This window comes from Peromyscus californicus, unplaced genomic scaffold (genome assembly GCF_007827085.1).
Source record: "Peromyscus californicus insignis strain IS unplaced genomic scaffold, ASM782708v3 Scaffold_11__1_contigs__length_118956290, whole genome shotgun sequence".
Taxonomy (NCBI): domain Eukaryota; kingdom Metazoa; phylum Chordata; class Mammalia; order Rodentia; family Cricetidae; genus Peromyscus; species Peromyscus californicus.
This window is the reverse complement of record NW_026294402.1, coordinates 114,854,263-114,873,171: the sequence shown is the minus strand read 5'-3', so window position 1 is coordinate 114,873,171 and position 18,909 is coordinate 114,854,263. Positions and strand designations below refer to the sequence as shown.

Genomic DNA, 18,909 nt, shown 5'->3' with positions numbered 1-18,909 from the left:
TAAGTTACTTGTCCAAGGTCACACAGATAAATGGCAGAAGACGTGGTCAGAATCTAGATGAAGTATGGTCGTGGGTATCGAGGAGAAACATATACAAGCTACACTGCCACTTCTAACTGGCCCTGTGGAATCTTTTAATTCCATCCATTCCCTGCTCGTGAAGCAGCATTATATAGCCGTAATCGTATTTTTAAAGATTTGTGTGTTGGTGTGTGTGCGTACCATGTGCAGTACCTACAGAGGCCAGAAGAGGGCAACATATCCTCTGGAGCTGGAGTTACAGGTGGTTGTGAGTCATCCAAGGTGGGTTCTGGGCACTGAACTGGGGTCCTCTGAAGCAGCACCATGGCTGTGACTGCTGAGGCGCTCTCCAGCCCCTCCAAGGTAACAGCAATGCCGCCAAAAGCTGTTTCCTCTGGGCCCACCGGAAATGTCTGCCTTGAATTCCTCTTAGCGTTCCGCCCTTTCCCCTCATGGTCCTCTTCAAGGTTAGCAGCAACTGCTACAAGGGCAACGCTACCTCACGACACAGGCGGAAAATACACTTCGCTGAGGAAACTAGGTCCAGAACCAGACCTTTCATGTGGCTTTTCCTGGGGAGACAGAAAGAACTATCTATGTACCTACAGAACAAAGAGCTGATTCCAGTCAAGCTCATCTCGGTAGAGCAGGTATTTACTGGGGTAACTTCAGGGGGACTGGTGAGTGCATCACTGGAGTCCCTACCCACCAGCCTCCCACTTCACATCCTCTCTAGCATCCCCCAAGGCCATGAGCAGCTGGGGCAGGAGGGAGAGGTAACTCAAGCAAGGGTCTTGTGACCCTCTCTCTCTTCCAGTTGTGACCAGAAGTCCCTCCCCTGAAAAGTCATACCTTCACACTAAACCTGTGAACCTCACAGACTGATCAGAACTTCAGTGGTTGTGGAGGGGTTGGAATGCTGCAAATCTAGAGTCAAATTATCTTGGACCATCTTTAGCCTTCTTAATTACCATTTATTGTCCTCCTCGGAGCCTTGCCTAGCAGCTTTGTGGCCATTAGGGTAAACCTTTGGAATCACAGCTCTAGTTTTCCTTTGGAATGTGTTACCTTGGCAGACCCCAGCTTCCGCCAAGTCAGAAGCTAAGCATGCCATCCGATGGCATGCAAGGCTTCAGCTGAGATCTCACCACCAGGCTGTAACCTGCCTTTCTGACGTCTTCGAACATGTCTTGATTTATGATGGTCTTCGCTCTGTTTCTGTAAAAATTTCATGAAACTGCCTCCACGTTGGAACAGGGAACTTGGGGTGAGCTGAATCTGTATTCCAGGGCCAAGGTCGCTCAGACTTGGCTCCAGAATAAACTATGTTTTATCATGTAGTTTATATTTTATTTTATATCTCACCCTTCGAGGTGAGAGCTGTGTTTTTGTGTCAACACATGAGAAAAACATCAGCAGCCTCATTGCTATTACCACATAACAGGGGATCGTGTGTGTGTGTGTGTGTGTGTGTGTGTGTGTGTGTGTGTGTGTGTGTGCGCTGGTTGGCTGAGGGGTCTTAGGGATCTGTATATTTTTCTCCACCTCCCCCACTCCAGCTGATTTCTGGGATCAAACACAGGCTATCATTCTCAGGCTCACATCTAGGCCCTCATACCCAGGCCCTCACACTCAGGTCTGCACACCCAGGTCCTCACATCCAGGCCCTCACAGGCAAGTCTGCATACCCAGGCCCTCACATCCAGGCCCTCACACCCAGCTCTGCACACCCAGGTCCTCACACCCAGCTCTGCATACCCAGGCCCTCACACCCAGCTCTGCACACCCAGGCCCTCACAGCCAGGTCTGCATACCCAGGTCCTCACACCCAGCTCTGCATACCCTGGTCCTCACACCCAGCTCTGCATACCCAGGTCCTCCCCTTGTTTTGTAGTTGTTCCTGGTAGCCAAGCTATTCCAAGCCGTGCTCATTCATATTTGGACCAATAATAAGCAATTTCTCATTCCCTTCACAGTGAGAGCTGTGTTTGTGTAGATGGAGTTGGATGTCCAGAGTGTGGAGTCCATGCTGTGCTGGTTCATGGTCCTGCATCCCTGAAGGAAAGAGCTCCACCACAAGGCATGACAGAATCGAGCTTGTAGATGCATTTCTCCTGGCCACTTGACACTGGAGAGTGGAAGTAGGGACAGACAAGCAGATCCACAGTCCACACCTCGGGTGCTTCCCAGAACGAGGCTAGGAGATGGGGACAATGTGCTGACCTTGCCTTTCAAAGTCAGTCCTTTGTGCCTGCTCAGTCCTTGGCTACCCAGACTCAACTCCTTCAGTCCTTGCTTGACTTCTAAATACCTGTGAACCCCCTCAAACGTCACCTGAGGGGAGCACTGTGGAACTCTTGCTCCTCGGCTCCCTCTACCCTGTTTAAGCTGAACAGGCTACACAGTAAACCATTCCTAAAGCCTTCCGGACTGAGACTGAAGTTTACCACGCACAAAGTAATTCAGGCCATGGAACTGTGCGGGAGCCTTTTCATGCCTCCCCCGACACCCCAACCCCGATCTACAAGCACCAGCCTAGCTACTGCTCTTTGTCTGGCTTTGCTTGGATCCTTGGCTGGCCTTGAACTTGCCATGTAGCTGAGGATGATGAACATATGAGCCTCTTGTGTGCTAGGATTACAGGCGTGGGCACCACATCCCATTTTATGCAACCCTGGGGATTGGGCTCAGGTTGTACATGCTAGTTTAGTACCCTACCAGCTGAGCCACATCCCCAGGCCCCAACCTAGCTTCTTTAGAAGAAGAAGAAAAAGTGAAAGAGAGAAAAGATGCCTGGGAGACACGCTTGGGAAATGTGGCCTGTGATTTCAACCTGGACGCGATGTTCTGAAATGTTTTGTAAGACTGCGTTCCCTTCCAGACTTGCACTTGCCAGATAAACATTTGGAATTCAAAGCCTAGTTAAGGAAGTGTGTAAATGCCCTGCTCCAACGAGGAGAGGAAACTGCTGGTGCTGAGAGATTGTGCAGTCCCTTTCCTCTCGGCCCCACAAGGGGCAAGGACAACCCAAGCTGCAGACCTCATCTGAGGTCACTGCCTCGCCTCATGCCCTTTGACACCATCAAAGCGCATTCATTCTCACAAGGAAGACCTAGTGTGCACCTCATCTCCTCAGAAAGCAATCCAGAGAACCAGCCCCATCCAAAGGGACTTATGTAAGCTCACATGCAAGGCAACATCGGGCCCTGACCTGGTTCCCTCAGTAGACGTCTGTTATTGCTCAGCCACCACAGGGGGATCCAGGATATTCCATTCTCTTATACTGTAACTTCGCCAAAAGAAATACATAACACATGGAGTGGGTGCCAGCAGCCACGCTCTGATTTATGAGCTAGTCCTCAGGCTTAACTGGGAACAGAGGTGCCTTTGTGCAAGGCTGTTCCTCGGGAGGCTCCGAGGCTCTGTGGGCCTTTCTGCATTCTGTTGACAGTCCATTTGTAAGTGACAAGGGTTACAGTGAGACACAAAATGGTGAAGGAATCTCAGAGTCAACAGAAAAGTCTGCTACCTCTCAACAACATCCAACCATTGGTTTATCAACTGGCTCACACATTTCTTTATTTACGTATTACACACACCTGTGCCTATGCATGCACACAGAGGTCAAAGAGTGTCACTTGTCTTCTATCACTCTACCTTGTCCTATGAGACAGGGTCTCTCTCGGAATCTGGGGCTCATACTCTCTTTGCTAGGCTGGAAGCCAGCAGTCCCCAAGCAGTCCCCAGCAGCCACAGCAGTCCCCAACAGCCCCCAGCAGGCCCCAGCAGCCCCAGCAGTCCCCAACAGCCCCCAGCAGCCCCAGCAGTCCCCAGCAGCCCCAGCAGTCCCCAAGCAGTCCCCAGCAGCCACAGCAGTCCCCAACAGCCCCCAGTGGCCCCAGCAGCCCCCAGCAGTCCCCAGCAGTCCCCAGCAGTCCCCAGCAGCCCCAGCAGTCCCCAGCAGCCCCAGCAGTCCCCAGCAGTCCCCAGCAGTCCCCAGCAGCACCAGCAGTCCCCAGCGGCCCCCAGCAGCCCCAGCAATCCCCAGCAGCCCCAGCAGCCCCAGCAGTCCCCAGCAGTCCCCAGCAGCCCCAGCAGCCCCAGCAGCCCCAGCAGTCCCCAGCAGCCCCAGCAGTCCCCAGCGGCCCCCATAGGTCCCCAGCAGTCCCTGGCAGTCCCCGGAGATCCCCGCCATTCCCCTGAAGTCCCCAGCAGGCCCCCTCTACTCCTTTTGAAGCTGAAGCAATGGAACACGCTTGCCGCATAGGTGCTAGGACCCCAACTCTGGTCCTCATGACTGAACAGCCAGCTCTCTTAACCTCAAGTCCCTGGGCTCAAGCCTTTTACAGGAAGGGCTTGGGGACAAATATAAATGCTCAATGAGAAAGACTTGGAAACAAATAAATGCTCAATGGGAAGGGCCTGGGGTGGTCTTAAAGAGATATGGAGAAGAAAAGTGTGACCAGAAGGAGTGGTGATGGGGCAGTGGGTGTGGCTTTGCTCCTCATTCTCAGACTGGAATATGATGGGTTCTGGGAGGGTCCTGGACAGTGCTAGAGAGCGGAGCATCAAGGGAGTGATCAGTGTCTACTCCTGGTCTACAGAGCCGATGTTGGAACCACTGCAACAACCTGTCCTGAATGAGAATGAGAGATCCTTTAAGCCAGTTCTTTCTCTGTATGCTTCTTACGGTGTAGGTGAGGGTGTGTGCGTGCGTGTGTGTGTGTGTGTGTGTGTGTGTGTGTGTGTGTGTGTGTGTGCGTGCGCGTGTGTGTGTGTGTGTGTGTGTGTGTGTGTGTAGACCAGAGGTCAACCTTGAATGTCATTCCTCAGGAGCTGTCCATCTTATTTTTTGAGACAGGGACATTCACTGGGACCTGAACCTCACTGATTAGCACTAAGCTGGCTGGTGAGTAAATCCCAGGGATTGCCCTATCTCCACACACGCCCCCCCCCCCGCCCCCGTGCTGAGATTACAAGTGAGTATAACTACACTTGAATTTTTCATGTGGGTTCTGAGGGTTGAGCTCAGGTCTTCATGCTTGTGTGGCAAACGCCTTAGCGACTGAGCCATCTCTACATCCCTACTTATCTTCTGTGGTACTGGCCAGCACAGGCATTCAGTTCATGCTGTTAGTGTTCTCAGGGTCTTAGTTAACAAGGACACATGGGCTGTGGACAGATCACTGCCGTTCACAAGGAGAACTGCTTTTCACAAGAAGACACTAACTCATACTTATGCGTTATGTAATAAACTTAACTGTTCAATTCCTAAGCTTATCAGTCTTCCACACAAATCACATTGCTATTATAGTGGCCCTTTTGACTATCACAAACTAAAACCTATTAAGCTTTCTGAAGCCAACAATCCTGATACATGTTTTATTGATTGATAGTCACAGGGGGGAAAATTGGTTTCCATAAGCTGTTGAGAACAGAAGCATTAATTAACTCAAAAGCTTACGGTGCATGGCACTCCTGGATGCTAAGCTGGAAACACCATCAAAAACAAGTATTGGGATTTGGGGAGAAGAAGCAAAGATGCATAACAAATCTAGAAACATTTATTCAATCAAATAAAAATACCAGAGCTCCATGGGAGTCCAGCAGTTTAGCTAAGGGCTGTTCTTACCATCCTGCGAACCCCACTCCACTTCGCCCACCAGCTGGGGATGCTAGCTGGGAAGCCAGGGAGTAAAAACGCTACAGACAGATAGGAAAAGAAAACACTGTGCCTTGGAGCGGAGCACAGCAAAAGCTCGTGGGTCTGAGTTGTTAGCACGAGTCCCACAGGCAAAGGAGCAGGAGAAATATTGAGGCTGTGATCCAGCTTGTATAGCTAGGCTACAGACAAGCCAGATAGTCCATGGTGTGGATGACGGGACAGCACTGTGAGCCCCGACACAAGCCCTAACAACCCCGGTGTCTGGGAAGTTGTGCCCAGTTGCTGCAATAAAAACACCTCAATGAAAAGAAACTTAGAGGTCTAGGGGCTCATTTAGTGCACACTTCCGGAACACTGTCCATTACTGCAGGGAAGTCAAGGTAACTTGAAGCAGGTCACATACATCCACAATCAAGAGCAGAGAGAGTGGATGCATGCATTCTTAGTGGTCAGCTAGCTTTCCCTATCTTACACAGTCCAGGAGCCAGGCCGGGGAATGGTGCCGGCCACGTTCAGGCTTGCTCTTCTCACATCAATTAAGGCAATCAAGACAGTCCACCCACAGACATAGCCACAGCCCAAGCTGATCTAGACAACCTCTCAGTTGAGATGCTCTTCCCAGGTGACCCTAGATGGTGTCAAGTTGACAATGAGAATAACCACCACACCAGTATTCCGTGGCTTTCTCTTTTTTCCTGTGTTATGCAGTTGGAGACCCCAGCTCATGGGATGGCGGGGCGGAGCAGCTCACATGCAGGGTGCATCCCCCTCCTCAGTTCTATTCTAGGAAATTCTCTCACATATACACCCAAAGGTGCCGGCTAAGTGTCCTGCGTAATCAGGTCCACAGCGAAAACTAACCCATCACACTGAGTACATTCCCAACAACCGTCCATGTCAGGCTGCCGGTATTTCAGAGTTCTGCATCACGTGGCCCAAAAAAGGCACCCACTTTGGGGACACAGCAAAAGCAGCCAGGAATAGCAATTTTAGAGATGAAGCGTGGCCTCCAATTCTCTGCAGCTCTTGAAGTGGAGTCTAAAAACTGACCAGGGCCCAGACAAAATAGCCCCTGCAGTGTGCACACAAGCTCAGATGCCAAGGCCACGTGAAGCTCAGGATAAAAGAGGCCCCATCACGTCACCCATCCCTGCTGAGATCAGGTGTCAAAAGTAAAAGTTCACTGGGACTCTATGGTGATGGAACCTCTTTGAGAAGTGAGTATCTCATCTTGAAATGTGTGGCGGCTCAGAGGTGAAAAGCTGGGCATTATGGGAGAAATTGATTATCATCAAGTCAACTTTTCTAAAATCTATAAAAAACAGCACTGTACCGCCGAACTGTCAAATTCCTGGTGCAACATGGTGTGTAAAGGAACAGGCCCTCTGTGCTGTTACATACCGTAGGTCAACTCGACAGGGTCCAGAACCACCTGGGAGACACACCTCTGGGCATGTCTGCGAGGGAGTGTCTAGACTGTTAACCGAGGCAGGAAGGGACACCCTGAAAGTGGGCTGCACCATTCTATGGGCTGGTGTCCAGGACTGAGCACAAAGAAGAGCTGAGAATCAGCATTCATCCCTCTCTGCTTCCTGACTGTGAATGTAACATGGCCCTCACACACCTGCTGATTTCCCCACCCTGGTGGACTTTACCTTCAAACTGTGACCCAAAATAAAGTCTCTCTTCCTTAACCTGCCATGGCTAGGTATTCTTTCATAGTAAATTAACTAGTAATTAACTGTAAACATGAAAAGTAATTGATAATGTGACACACACCTGTGACCCCAGCACTCAGGTGGGAGAGGTCAGAAGATCATAAGTTCAAAGCCAGTCTGCTCCACAGTGAGTTCCAGGTGAATGGACTTGATAAGTATCAAAGGGGAGATATGTGACATCACCAATACCCCATTCACTTGTTCATTCATATAAATGGAACACTTGTAGTATGTGAAATACTAAGTTCTACTGAGGCCACATATTTAAATACCACAAGCTAAAGATTGGAGAATTCATACTTTCAAAACCTATCTGCTAAGAATAAAGGGAGGTTAAGGATTAAATGCAGGGATCTATAGCAAAGCTCAGATTCATTTAGACACTCAAACTTAATGGTGTCTAAATCATGTTTCACTCCTGGAGACGGATGGTGTAAAGTTAGCCAATAAGAAAGACAGGAGAGATGAACCAGAGTTTGGTTCCCAGAATTCACACTGGGTGGCTGGCAACTCCAGCTCCATGGGATCTGACACTTCTGGACTCTGTCAGCACCTGCATTCACACATGCACACCTATGTATGCACACACTCACATATGCACATAATTAAAATAAAGTTAAAAAAAAAAAGTCCAGCCCTAACTGACAACTCTTTTCAAGCCTCTTCTCTATGAAGGAGACTTTTCATGTAAGAAATTATAACCAAAGACGAAGGACAAACTAAGGTGAAACAGATGTTTCTCACTCCCAGCGCCAGCCGAGTGGAATCTCCTCTCAGGGACCCAAAGAACTTGCATAAATTATTATAAAATCATATTGCTGAGAACAGGTGCCAAGAAAGCTGGGTCAGACCAGCACCACCCACTTTTAAAAATTTTATTTTATTCATTTTACATACCAACCACAGATCTCCCTCTCATCCCTCCTCTCGATCCCCCTCTCCTCCCCCCCCATCCCCTCCTCCAACAGGGTAAGTTCTCCTTTGGTGGACAGCTAAGCCTGGTACATTCGGTTGAGGCTGGACCAAGCCCCTCCCAGCTGCATCAAGGGCGAGCAAGGTGTCCCACCATAGGTAATGGGATCCAGAAAGCCATGCACTAGGGATAGATCCTGATCACACTGCCAGGGGCCCCTCAAACAGACCCTGCTCCACAACTGTCTCCCATATGCAGAGGGTCTAGTCTGGGCCCATGCAGGCTCCACAGCCGTCACTCTAAAGTTCATGTATGGTGGTATTTTATTTGTGCTGAAATGTGATTTTATTTGTATGTTAATAAATAAAGTTGCCTGGGGGTCAGAGCTAATAGCAAGCCATAGCAGAAGCCGTGCGGTGGTGGTGCACACCTTTAATCCCGATCACATGACAGGCAGATCGCTGTGTGTTCAAGGATACAGCCAGCATGGAGACACACGCCTTTAATCTCAATACCAACCATAGAAGACCTGGAGGTCTGTATAGATGGGCAGTGACGAGGAGGTCATGTGGTTGGAAGGCAGAACAGAAAGTCAATAAAAAGACAGACACACAGGAAGTAGGTCTCTTTCGGAGGGGAAGGACGGCAGTGGCAGAGAAGGGTAAAAAAGGGTTTTAGTATCAGCTCTTAACTACTGCTCTGACCTCTTGGGCTTTTAACTCTGCATTTGGTTGTGTGTTTCTTATTTAATAAGACTGTTACATCTACATTCATGAGTTCCTTTGAGCTTGGTTCAGTTTTCTCTGTAGATTTCCACATGGCTTGCCATGATTGTATAGTGGTTAGTACTCTGCATTGTGGCCGCAGCAACCTCAGTTCGAATCCAAGTCATGGCACTATCGTCCTTCTGCCTGGCGACTTTTTACTACAAGCTCATCTGCCACTGGTGGGCCTGGGGAGCTCAAAACACCCACTTTTCAAAAGAGAGAGAAAGAAGTGGGTTCTGCTCCCTTGGAAGCAGGGCCTTATGGGTGCTTTAGAAGGGCAGTGAACGAAGCAGGTGGGTAATGCACACTTGCGTGACACAGACTTTGAGGAGTTAGGATTCACAGATGACAGCATGTGGCGCAGTACACCGCAAAGATTCTTAGACGTAAAACCTCCTTTGTCCCTCACAATGCCTTGGTGAGATGTACACGGTTACCATCGTGTACATGGAGGCTGAGGTCTTCAACACAGAACACGCTGAGTCAATGACTGAGCTGCAACCCAGAGTCAATTCACAGCACACTAACTCCATTTCTCTGACTGAGTTCCTTGTTAGACATCCTAGGACAAGAGAAGAGCTGTGAGCCACAAGGCAGGATGTCATTTGGCTGTTTCCTCACTGACCAAAGGGTAACGCATGTACGTCTCCCTTAAATCAGCTTTTAGTGTTTTCTTTTCTTAAAAAAAAAAAATCACAGTGATGGTATCTTGTGCACTCCGGAAACTTGACTGATATTATTGAATGCTCTTTCACAATCCATACTAAACCCATCACCAATGCCCACCAACTCTCCCCTAAAATGTCTCTCAGCATATTTGAGATCCTAACTTCCCTACTAGCTAAGATCAAAGGGATCCCCTGTTAGACTGAATATTTTTTCTCTAGATGCTTTTAAAAAGAGACGTACTTTACTTATTGTTTTGGTGGGGATTTGTGGTATGCACAAGTGTTCAGGTACCTGAGGGGCCAACAGAGGGCATCGGATTCCCTGGAGCTGCCGTTACAGGTGGTTGTGAGCAGCCGTGGGAGGCTGGAGACCCAGCTCTGATGTCTGCAAGAGCTGCTGAGCCGACTCTCCAGCCCCCCCACCCCCTTTCCACTCTGTCCCCCCAACGCTCCCCCCCTCCGCTTTTAAAACCTGGCTTGCCTTTGGTGTCCCTGTTTCACAAAGAGTAATCTAGAGGAAGACTATTTTTATTATCATGCTTGGAATTAATAGACTTCATAAAATTCTTGATTCTAGACATTAACCAACTGTTGGAAATTGTCAAAGCTCCTCGGCCGTTACTCTAACCCTTTCCTTCTGTGCCAGCCCTGTGGGGTGCCCTCCTTCCCTGCTCCTCCACAGACTCTTAACGTTTCTTTCATATGATCATGCTTCTACTTCATTCTAGGTTTTAAAAACGTCCATCTTACCATGTACCAATACTTGCAGTACGAAGCTGCCATCTCAAAACAGCAACAAAAACACAATAAAAAAAGTTTTTCTTTGGTCTCCTTGCTATTTCTTTGGTTATTTACAAGTAGAATGAGTCTTCCATTTTTTTTTAGTAATAGTTGTATTTTCAAACCATCTAGTCCAGTTTATTACTATAAAGAATATGAAACTATTAAAGATCTACCTGACAATTTCCCCCTTCTCTTCTCTCCCACCAGACAAAAGGGTCACAGCCCCTCTACACAGGCAATTGGTGCTTTTTTATACTTGTAGGGATTAATTTTGACATTTTAAACTGTATAATCGTAAGAACAATTACTTGCAATATTTGACATGAATTCAAATTTTAAAGGTTTCATTACTCATAATTTATACCCTAGATCATTTCCCTTTAATTCAAGGTCTGTTTTCAATTAATTTTTTAGTTGACTAAATAGCTTTAAGTCACTCAGCTCCTGAACATCAGTGCAGGTCTCGGGGCTGAGCACAGGAAGGTCCTGTTCCGGCTTGGTGACTGCTTGCCTAGTATTTCAGAGGCGTCTGGAGTAAGGAAGGTGCCAAGGCTTGGACAGAACTCTACTCTATTGAGCCAGAGAGATTACCTTAAATACCCAAATAAGCCGCAAACCAGTCATGCCTCCAGCCAGACACACCGCTCTTCCCTGGGTTCTGAGCTGATGTGAAGAGTCCCCAGGTGTACTCCAGTCATGAGCTCACCCTTGGGAGACTGTTAACCACCACACAAGCAAGGAGCTAACAGGAAATAGCAATGGAGTCTACGTGCCTATGTTTGGTCACGTGGCAACAGACAGAAACCCTAAACATGAGTATTTCTCCATGCCCTACTCAGAGGGAAGAGTGGGGTCCCAGTCACAACCCCCCAACCCAGGCATCTGTACAGGTTCATTAAAGTCTGGGGAGAAGGGAAAAACTCTGACAAGTTCTTAGCATTTGCCTGACAAGGACACACAAGAGAAGAGGGCTTTTGAGCCCTCCTTCTAAATGCTCTAGAGTGACATGTTTCAAAATCTAGAAAGCATAAAAAGTTTCCAGTAAAAAGTCTCCCCATCAATACTATTCTGTGTTTGCTTGTTTGTTTAGTGTGTGTGTGTGTGTGTGTGTGTGTGTGTGTGTGTGTGTGTGTATGCACACACGTGCATGCGTGTTACAGAGGACAGCCTTTGGGCGTCAGTTCCCTCCTTCCATCATGCAGGCCCCACAGATGGAACTCAGGCCATCAGACTTGGCAGCAAACACCCTTACCTGCTGAGCCGTCTCCCCTGTCAGCACCTAATTCCCTTCCAAATAGCCAGAGATGTTTTACACATAATCAGAACGTGCCTCTATTTTAACAGCGGCCATTGCTCTCCTTTTCTGGACTTTTCCACCTCTTTCTGTACTTCTGTCGCTCTTAAAAGGAGTTGTCTCACACCGCTGTCCTGAACTCATTTAACAAGTAACAATAGCACATTACCCCCCAGGGAGGAAATAACGGTTTTTAATATATTCCTACCCCGTAATGGAGAAGCCTGCGCTATACTATTATAGCATGGGGTGTGTGTGTGTGTGTGTGTGTGTGTGTGTGTGTGTGTGTGTGTGTGTGTATTAGTGTGATGTATTCACGAGTTTGTGTGTGAGCATGTGCACACACATGTGTGGAGGCGAGGTCGATGTTAGATGTCTTCCTTGATCACTTTCCCCCTTATTTTTTGAGACAGCGCCTCTCACTGGACCTGGAGCTCACTCATTCGGCAAGACTGGCCGGCTGGTGAGCTTGAAGAGCCGCTTGTCTCCTGCCTCACTCCCTAGCGCTGGGCTTACGTACACACACCACCATGCCCTTTTCTAACACGCGTCTGCGGAGTGAACCCAGGTCCTCACGCTTGCACAGCAGGCCCTTTCCTTCTCCACCTGCATAACTTGTAGCTGCTACAAAGCATACTTGGTGACACTCTGAAGTTCCTGCCTTTAGTTTCTGATGTGTCTGGTCCTGTGGGGCAGTGAGCAGTCCAATGGACTCTGCTTTGTGCCCAAACTGTCATGGTCCCTCACTCCACATGGATACTGGAAAGGATGCATATGGCTACACAGCTTCTGCACCCAGGATCTACTGAAACCATCCAGGTCTGAAGTCCATTAAGCTTTAGTGTCTACATATCCACATGCAAACAGTCCAGCAAAGGCAGGCAGCTGCTGAGCGCTCCCCCTCGGGCTTGCTGCCGAATGAGAACTGACCTAAGAGAGCTCCAGGGGACCTCGTTTTATTGCTAATAAAAGAAATCTCATCCAGCCCTACACTGCCTGGACATCGAAAAGCCTTTTGATGATAAAGAATCGGCAGAAGCATTCATTAAGCGGTAATTCCAGGGGGTGGTGCAGGTCTTATGGGGCACGGATAAATGAGACGAGACAGACAACGTAGGTGGGAAGCAGTCAACAAAACTTGAGCATCGGGCAGAAATGCCACCACGTGGTCATCGGTGCCCAGCCTGCCCTGGATCACCCGTCACCAGCTCAGAGCTGTCTGAAAGTGAGGGTGCTTTTATCGAGTCACCCCTGAGCACAGCTGTGTCAAACAGCTGTGAGGTATCTCCCACTGCTCTTCCCCTTTGGGTAAGACCGCTATAAAACCTTATTGCGGTTCAACAGAAGGGCAGGGCTTGGGAAAAACACAAGACCAGGTGCTCGGGAGACAGCCTAGTCTATGAAATGCCTGCCACATAAACAACAATACGAATTCAAATTGTCACCAACAACATAAAAGCCCAGTGTGGCGGTATATACACGGCTGTAATCCCAGGAGTGAGGAGGCAGAGACGGGTGGGTGCCCGGAACTGCTGGACATTCAGTCCAGTCTACTCACAAAGCTCTAGATGGGAAAGAGCCTATCTCAAAACAAATGAGGGAGACGGGCTGGGGAGATAGCTCAGAGGAAAAAGTGTTTGCTGGGTGAGTGAGGACCCGATTCAGACCCCCAGAACCCAGGAAATGCTGGGTGGGCATGGGAATCCACCTGTGATTCCAGCCTGGGAAAGTGGGGAGGGGAGCCCCAGAGCAAGCTAAATATTATCAGTAAAACTAAGGGTTTGGGCAGGGCTGTTTGACAACAGCTCTGGTTCAGTACAAGGACTCAAGAGCCGGGTTTCTTGGAAGGTTAGTGGGGTCCTTCCTGCCGCCTGTCCCCTACACACAATCAGAAGGAAGGAAATTCTGGTGGCAAAGCCTTTGTTATTCTGACCTGCACTTGACATTCATTTCCCATTCTGAACACACAGAGGTGCTGAGTCCAGAGGCCGCTAACCCTATTATAGCTTACACGGGACTCAGCGCTATCTGTTTGCTTAATCAATAACAAACAGAGCATGCTGGGCAAACAGCATTGCTATAAAGAACTCAACTCAACCCAGGGTGTGTTCACTTGGACTCTGTCCATGCAGCATTGTACATGGAAGTTTCAGACCAACCAAATGTGAAATGTGCCCCTGAGTGCCCATGCTCGTGGGCAGTTACCAGGACCCTCCGCGAACCAACCGGGTAGGGCCACCATAACCCTGAAAAGTTTTATATCACACATTTTAAGTTGGTTATTCTAATTTAGGAATGAATTTTAATCAGAAAATATTGAAAAGGGTGACAGGTTCTCATAGTATGTGAGGCATTTGCTGCGGTATTATATTATAAAAATCAAATACCCAGTAAGGAACGGTCCAATTAAGATCAAGATACATATTTTACGACATGATGGAATGCACTGTGTGAAAAGAAATGATGGCATTATTCAGTACAATGCAATACCACCATAGCTAATAAAACAAAGTCCTGCTTGATACTAAGTAGATGAAAATGCATAAAACACCAACATGGGGTAGAGTGCTGTGAACTGCTGTCCCCCGGAAATCTTGTGGCTACCGGACACATGAACTCATAGCAACCATTGTTACCCCTACAAAACCTACACAAGATCCAACCAGTTAAAAATCCCAGTACAGGAGCTGGAGAGATGACTCTGTCTTTAGGAGCACTTGCTGCCCATGCAGGGGACCCAGCTTTAGTTCCGAACCCACACATGAATACCTGTGACTCCAGTTCCATGGCATACAATTGCACTTTTCTGGCCACCTTGGGCACCAGGCATGCACACGGTGCACAGTTATACATGTAATACATGCAAGCAAAACACCTATAGCCATGAAATAAAAACAAATACATCTCTAACAACTTCCATCATGGAGTAGGAGTCAGACTCCCAAGCTGGGGAGCCACTGGTAGCTGATGGCTGCCACAGGACAGGGAGTCATTTTTCTTTGAGGGGTGGCCACTGGAAGATTGCCCATGCCCTAATGGATGGCAGCACCGACTGGACTCAATGGGCTAAATGATATGTGTGTATAAAATGTATTCTTTAGCGTATATTTTAGTGAAAAAAATATCCATCAATCTACTATTTTAAATCTACTGTTTTTACATGGAGGGTGCACATGAGTACAGTGATGTCAGAGGCTAAAAGAGGCATCAGATCCTCTGAAGCTGGAGTTACAGGGGGTTGTGAACTGCCTGATGTGTGTTCTGCAAGGCAGCAGGCATTCTTAACTGCAGAGCCATCTCTCCAGCCCCCACCTACTATTTTTGTTGAATAGGAAGGACTTATTTAGGCCCATGGCTCATTATCTATCTATTATTAAGTAGAACTATAGGGCCAGGGAGGTGGCTCGGCCAGCAAGGTGCTTGCCTTGCAAGCCTATGGGCCTAAGTTTGACACCCCAGAAGCAACATGTTTAAAAAGCTGGATGTGGTGACCCCGCTGGCAATTCCAGCACTGGGGACGTAGAGATGGGTAGAGCTCTGGGATTTGCTGGCCAGCCGACCCAGCCGACTCGGTGAATTTCAGGCCAGTGAGAGACCCTGCCTCAGGAAAACAAGGTGGACAGTGCCTGAGGAACGGCAGCTGAGGTTGTCCTCTGGCCTCCACACACACACCCACCATGTGCACATGCACACAGACACATGTATACACACAAAAATACACACTGTGTATTTCTTTAGTACCCTATTCATCTTACGGGGGGGGGGGGCTAATAAAATGTAGGATCTAGTGATAAAAAGCACATACAAATGTGTAGATAGACACATACTTTATGCCCACACACACTATATATAGCCAGAGATTACACACGCCTGAATCCTCCTCCAGTACAGCTCCTAATTTTATGAGTGCAGAGTCATTTCCTCATGAGAACACTGGTTGCTCTGTCTGTTTTACGTTATCTTATTAGTTTGCCATTAATCACAACAGTACGACTTTTGAAAAATAACAAAACCCAGAGCTTCAAAAAAATTTACAATTCCATTATCTTCTAAAATATAGGCAGAAAAAATATGAAAGGGAAAAAAAACCTTACCTTTTTAGAAATTATAATTTAATTTTTTTCTGTATGAGTACAAGTGTGTGTATGTGTGTGCCTGTTCATATGTGTGGAGGCCAGAGGTGACATTAGGTATCTTCCTCAATTGTTCTCAACATTATTATTATTTTTTAGAGACAGGGCTGCCAGTATTCTGCAAATACAGGAGACTACAGATGCCCTACAAGCCTTCCCACTACGACAGTCACCAGCAGCCTCTGCTTTGGCTGTCCCACTGGACATGGGCAGGGATGTGCGCTTTACTAGACACACTTCCAGAGATCATATTTGTTATATTCTGCTTTGCATCATTCTAAAAATTTACTGTATTTTGCCGGGCGGTGGTGGCGCACGCCTTTAATCCCAGCACTTGGGAGGCAGAGCCAGGCAGATCTCTGTGAGTTCGAGGCCAGCCTGGTCTCCAAAGCGAGTTCCAGGAAAGGCGCAAAGCTACACAGAGAAACCCTGTCTCGAAAAACCAAAAAAAAAAAAAAAAAAAAAAAAAAAAATTTTACTGTATTTTAATTAGGTATATATGTGTGTGTGTATATCTGTGTGTAGTTACGTGCACATGAGTGTAGGTACCCACAGACACCAGAGAAGGGTGTCAGGTCCCCTGAAGCTGGAGTTACAGGCAGCTGTGACTTGCTCAGTGTGGGTGCTGGAACTGGGTCCTCTGGAAGGGCAGTACTTGCCCTTAATCACTAAGTCCTCTCTTTAGCCTCATGCTTTGTGTCTTTACCCGTGGCATGGTTTTCCATGTAGCTGCAAAAGGCTCAGATGCATCCTTCCCAAGGCACAGAGAAAAGCAGCTCAGGCTAGCTCAGGCTAGCTCAGGCTAGCACATCGCCCCTCTGGCTGCTTGCCTGCTGGAAGGTTCTGCTATGGGCTGGCAGGGCTTTCTCCTGTCCTTGGATGGGGCTGTTCGGCCTCTTCCATCAGACACTGGCTGAAGAAGACAGAGGAAACAAGAGGGCATTCTGAGGTTCATTAGGAAAATCTACAGTGGCATTCAGAAATTTAAATCTGAATTCAAGATGAGAGTTGGGGGCAGCTTGGAGTTTTCTAGGGTCCAAAAAATGACATTTTCCAAACAACATTCAGGACTGAGTAAAGAGATTGCTGCACAGGTCTGGAGGACCTGAGTCTAGAGCCCCAGCATCCATTTCAGAAATCAGGTGTGACAACTATAGTCCCAGTCCTGGGGAGGTGGAGACAGGTGGATCCTTGGGGGTTGCTGGCCAACCAGCCTAGTCCAAGTGGTGAGTTCCGGGTTCAGTGAGAGACCGTGTCTCAAAGGATGAGGTGGAGATCTACAAAAACAGACCCCTGACAGTGAGCTCGGCCTCCACACACAATTGCATGTACACCTGCATGCACATGTGCAAACATATGAACACGCACACAAATGAACATGATGGCTGATATCTGGGATGTTATTAAATTACCTGACAGGAAGGCTCACAGAAGTGGAACAGGGTATCAGTGATAGGATCCTGGCCAGGGTCAGCCAGTGAGGTCAGCACTCAGGAAGGGAGGCACCTCCCATGGCAATGGCCCAGATGCACAGGGCTCTGCAGCCTACCTTGAGGACTTACACTATAGTTCTTCACTTGTAAGAAGAGGGTGTTTAGCATCTTCTCACACCTCAGCACCCTTATCTGCTACATGAGCAGCTACAGACCACCAGAACAGCTAATGCAAAATAGCACACTTTGGTGAGGGCATGAAGAACTGGCAATCTCCCTCATGCAAGGTCAAGTGTAGAAGAGTGACATTCGGCGGCATCTGCTCTAACCCATACCCTGGTACCCTGGGATCAGCAAGTCCATGCCTGGTTCCATACAAAGCAGAAATACATCAGCAAGGCCACCAGAAGTCAGCAGAAGAAACTGCAACAGCTGGAACTAGATATCTCCCTAACTCTCCTAGACAGCAAAATGGGTCAGAAACACATTGAATACTACAGGACAGTGCAATGGACAGTCCACACTACATGCAGCATGTTGATCAATCTCAGAAACAAAACAAGAAACTGATTCCAAGGCCGGAGAGAAGGCTCAGCGGTTAAGGGCACTTACTATTTTGCAGATGACTGGAGCTCAGTTCCCATCACTCACATCAGTTGGCTCACAACCACCTGTAACTCCAGCTCCAGGGGATCTGATGCCCTCTTCTGGCCTCTGAGGACACTGCACTCATGTGCACATACCCACACAGACACAAAGACATAAACACAATTAAAAATGAAAATAAATTATTTTTAAAAATAAGAAAGAGAAAGAAACCAGATTCCAAAGAGGCCCCACTGTGTGGCTCCATTTACAGGTTCAGAAATGGGTGAAGTGCACTTGTTCCACTGGAAGTCAGGGGTGGCAGAATCCTTGGAAAGGGGCGACCTAAAGAGGAGCAGATCTTCCCTCGGCCTGGGTGCTGCTAACACAGGCATGCCTGTCTCTGCTTCGTGGGTAGCACCAGCTTCCTGCTTCCTCCTGGCATGGAGGCCTCAGCTCAGCGACAGCTGGCTGGAAGCGACAGGCTTCTCCTCGCTCTCTTGAATTTTCCTCTCTCTTGTCTTCAGAGCTCTACCTGTGACTTGATTCACTTTAGCAATGAAGTCACCCTTTCCTCCACAAAAGCACATGTCTGTCCTAAGACATAAAATGAAGCCACCCCTCCCCCACTGGATTCTGAGTAATGAAAGGCTCTGTTAGTACCACCAAACAAAATTTGCTTTGGGGATAGTTACGGTTAATGGTGGCCATTATTTAACAGTCTGACTATCAGTAATTACTTTCTATTTTTCCTTCCTTCCTTTCTCCCTCCATCCCTTTTTAGTTCTCACTCCCTCTCCCCACCCCCCCGGGCCTCGTGCATGCTAAGCACATTCACTAGCTCTGCTACATCAGTTTCCTCTCCCAGCCCCTTTATTTATGTATTTTCTTTGTTCATTTGGAGACAGGGTCTTGCTAAATTACCCAGG

General features: G+C 48.1%; 1 protein-coding gene across 4 annotated transcripts in view; it reads right to left on the bottom strand.

Moving 5' to 3' along the window:
* Myrip (myosin VIIA and Rab interacting protein) overlaps positions 1-18,909 on the bottom strand; it is a 193,738-nt gene that overhangs the window by 121,201 nt on the left and 53,628 nt on the right. The gene's annotated exons all lie outside the window — the stretch shown is intronic.